This window comes from Eschrichtius robustus, chromosome 2 (assembly GCF_028021215.1).
Source record: "Eschrichtius robustus isolate mEscRob2 chromosome 2, mEscRob2.pri, whole genome shotgun sequence".
NCBI classification, from domain to species: domain Eukaryota; kingdom Metazoa; phylum Chordata; class Mammalia; order Artiodactyla; family Eschrichtiidae; genus Eschrichtius; species Eschrichtius robustus.
The window spans coordinates 113,445,397-113,449,736 of record NC_090825.1 but is presented as its reverse complement, the minus strand read 5'-3'; the positions used below and the strand labels follow the sequence as shown (position 1 = coordinate 113,449,736).

Sequence of the window (4,340 nt, the reverse complement as noted above, 5' to 3'; positions counted from 1 at the left end):
GAGCTACTATCTGTTTTAAAAATGAAGCAAACATGTGACTTAAGGAGCTAGCAGAGGAACAATAAAATAATCTAAATCAGGTAAGAAGGAATTAATTAAGGCAATAATAATTTATAATATAGCAAAAATGCTAAATTAGAATAAGAAAAATCATACACAGTATTGATAAATAAAAGCATAACTTGATTCTCTGAAAATAAGCAACTATACAACTTTCCTACAAGTTTCACCAAAGAGAAAATGTGGGCAAAATGCACAATATCACTACTTTGTTAGCAAAAATCTGGGATCATCTTCTAGGAATATGTGCAATAAAAAAAAAAAAAATCAATAAGTGAAAAACCTAATAGAGCACTAAAAAGATTACAAAAACAGAAAATGCCAGAGTTAACATCCGAAAGTCATCAGAACCAGATTTTATGGACAAGTTCTTATGAGAACTTAATTCGTTCAGCAATGCTCTTTTTTTTTTAAAGAAACGGTTGTTTTCCTTCAACCTAATTTGCATTTTCTGTTTAAGAGTCTGCGGAAGAACAGCTTAAGGCGACCTGGCGGATGTACCTACCCACTGGCTGCAGTGCCGTCCTGGGAGGCGGGCTGACTGGTCTTCAGTGGGGAGTCGCCAAAGAGGGCAGAGGGCCCCTGCGCCTGCAGCCGAGCCTGCCACCTCCGGTTGAGGCGCCGTAAATTCGGGAGCTGGAGCAGTCCGTTCACCCTGAAGTTCCTCCGTGCTCTCAACCTTTTCAGCTGTAGCCGGTTCTCCCTTTACCATCTCTTCAGGGTCTCAGTAGAAGTAGAGCAGGTGTGACTTTCCGCGGGTGTTCACGGGAGATGGCGCTGCGCAGGCGCAGAACTTCCCCGGCCGGCATCCGGCGCATCAGATGCACTGAGTGAGCGCCCTTGAACCATGTGTGAGACGGCAACGTCCACACGGTGCAGAGGAGAGTGTGCTTTACCCAGAGACATGCGGGGCAGGCCCTGGGATCAGTAACCACCGGAAGTTGCAGTTCCCAGAAGGCTGCCTGGATCTGGTTAGTGAAGTTTCCAGGAGTGAAGTGTCCAGCAATAGGAGTGGCCCCACTGGCTGCAGCAGACTTCAGCACAGCCCACTGGCCAGTAGTCCTGGAGGATATGACATGACACCAGCAGGATTTTCAAAGGCAACAATGGCATGAGCTGCCAGCAGAAGCTTCTCCCGGTTCTCTTCAGATTTATGATGTAGATACAATCACTTTTTCTTGTGTAAACGTACTGTTCCATTTGGAAGTCAAGGTTGGTGCCACCTAAGTGGGTTCCTGCTGCTAGGAGTTTGAGGACATCCCCTCCTTCATTTGCAGGACCTCAAGGGCTCCAGACATTGTGAAAGTTTTCCTTTAAGTTACGACAGGAACCCAGAACAATGCCACGGACCCCTCTTTAGGTAGAACAGAAAGGACAGCAAATAATCTAATTGCTGTGTCCCAGGCACTGTTGTCACTGGGTTTGTGGAAATGAACAAGAAAAATCCCCTGCTTTCCATGGAGCGTGACGGAACACTGAAAATTCTCAGGCTGATTAAACTCTTACAAAGTATAGAGAAAGATGGAAAGCTTCCTAACGCACTTTATGAGGATAGCATAATCCTGACCAAAACCTGAAAAAGAAAGCGTAAAAAAGGGAAAATTAAGAATGAACTTATGGATGTAGATGATGCATGTACTGTATTAACACAACAGTTGCCCCTTCCAAAAGAGAATTTGGCCTTTCCATTAATTTTTTAGTTCTGTTTCCCTGAAAACCAGATGAAGGTAAAATATCAACTGGGCCTGATTGGCAAAGTGTGTCTGCACTGGGAGGACTACCAGTGAACCATAATTCCTCATGGGGACATCACAGCCTTGGGCTCCCCTGAATGCAGGGGACTTGGAAGCCCCCCCCCATTGGAACTTTTCCAAGAGATACTGGCTCCTATGGGGCACAAGGCCTTTAAGCCACCACCATCCTATCCCCTTGCAGTGGGAGTCTTGCTTCTTCACACCTGAGCCATCTCATGTGGAGGGCTAAAGGAACGACTCCTGGATGACCGCTCCCATGGAGGGAAGCAACGAATGCTGCCTTCCTGCAAATTATGTCCATCCTCTACCCTTCAGAGGAGGCAGGTACTGAGTGTGACCTAGGATGGTCTTGTGAGTTTGAATGTTTACCTGAGTCCACATTTAGCTGAATGTTTGATTGAGCCTAGGAAGACCTCCCAGTGGAGGTCAAAATTCAAAAAATTCAAATTAAAGGAATAGCAAGTTGAATCCAGCAATGTGTTAAAATGGTAATGTAGTATGACCAAATAGATTTTATTCAAGGAATGTAAGGATGATTCAACATTTGGTAATCTATTAAAATAATTTATCACATGAATAAGTGAAAAGATAAAACTCACGGTCCTGACAGGAACTTAAAAAGACACTCTGTAAAATTGAGAGACATGTCTAATAAAAACTTAGTAAACTAGAAATACAAAACTATTCTTTATGATGAAATCAATAGCAAACATGATATTTAAATGGAAAACACTGCAAGTATTCCCAGTAAAGTGAAGAAAATGGCCACAAGGCTTGCTATGACAACAATGGCATTTCCTTAATTCTAGCTGTGAAATAACAACAAAAGGAAACAAGACATAGTATTCTAAAGAAATTTATTATAGCAGCAGGGGTCAGAAAACGGGCTGGCTGCTTGTTTATTTTTAAATAAAGTTTTATTGGGACAAAGCCAGAGACGTTAATGTATGTAATGTCTCTAGCTACTTCCCTGCTACAGCAACAGAGTTGAAGAGCTGGGACAGAGACCATATGGCCTACGAAGTCTGAAATATCCACTAGCTGGACATTTAAGAAAAATTTGCTGATCCCTGGACTAGAGGATTATTATTTTCAGATGAGAACATCTACTTAAGGAAAAAAACCAAGAGAATCCATTGAAAATCATTAAAACTAATAAGAGGGTTCAGTAGTTGGTGGGTATAAGATAAAGATACAAACATTAATCATTTTTCTCTTGTGTTGGATTGCATCACTTGGCCTAGTTCCTCCCTCCTCCCCATATCCATGCTCTTTGCCATGTAACTGCTACATCTCCTCTCACCATGGGCAAGGTGCCCTGCTCTACTCATTGATCAGCCATATGACTTGCTTTGGTACTGGCATGTAGGCAGAAGTGATGCAAGCAGAGGCCTGAGATGAAACTAAGCATTGGGCTTTACTCCTACATGTCTTCCACTACCATGAGAAGAACTTTTACATGGGATTATCCCAACGGTCTCAGGTATGTGGAAGCCAGGCCCAACCTAGATTAACCAACTACTGCAAACCTGCAGATATATAAGTGAGCCCAGACAAGATCAGCAGAGCTGTTCAGTCAAGCCCACCTGAAGCCCATAAATACATGTGAAATTAACGATTATTGTGGCATGCCACTAAGGTGTTGTGGTCTTTTGCTACATAGCAAAAGCTAACTTCTATACCTATAATATTAGCAATAACCAGTTAGAAAATGTAATCCTGCACTCAATAGCTATTAAAATAGAAAACACTTCATCTCTTTCTTTACCCTTTTTACCCAACTACCTACTCAGCATGGCCCCTGGATGCTTAATAGGCATCTCAAACTAAACAGGTCCAAAACAAAATTCACCCCATCTCAACTCCTCCACTCCAATACCTGTTTCTTCTGCAGTCTTCCTTATGTCAGTTAATGACTCTTCTCTTTCTCTCTCATCATTTAGCCAGCCCACCAGCATATCTATTGGCTCTACTTTAAAAATACATCCAGATTCTGAATTATCTGTCTACCACTATTGATACCACTTTGGTCCAAGCCACCAACAGCTCTTATATAGACCATCTCAATAGCAGCCTATCAGATCTAACTGTAAAAGGCGATCAAGTCTTCCACTCTTGTGTCCCAGCTATTCTCCATGCAGCAGCTATTCTTCATGACCTAAAATATAGGTCAGATCATGTCATTCCTCTGCTCAAAGCTCTCTGATGGCGCCCACCTTATTTCGAGTAAAATCTCAAGTCCTCCTCACTGCCTATCATGCTCTATTTGATTTGCTTTCTGGCTCCTCTCTGACCCCAATGTTTCTATTCTTTCTTTAATCACTCTGCTATAGAAACACTAGCCTCCATGCTGTTCCTACTACATGGCAGACACACTCTATCCTCAGGGCCCTTGAGCTTTCTATTCTCACTGCCTGAAATATTCTCCAAGATATCTGCCTGACGCACTCACCCACTTTCTGTGGACCTCTACTCAAATCACTGTATCAGAGATTTAATACTGATCAAAATCACTGCCTACCTTAA

At 42.6% G+C, this 4,340-nt stretch overlaps 1 pseudogene; it reads right to left on the bottom strand.

Moving 5' to 3' along the window:
- Positions 1-538: 538 nt before the first annotated feature.
- Positions 539-1,358, bottom strand: LOC137758920 (small ribosomal subunit protein uS2-like; annotated as a pseudogene).
- Between the last annotated feature and the right edge of the window lie 2,982 nt (positions 1,359-4,340).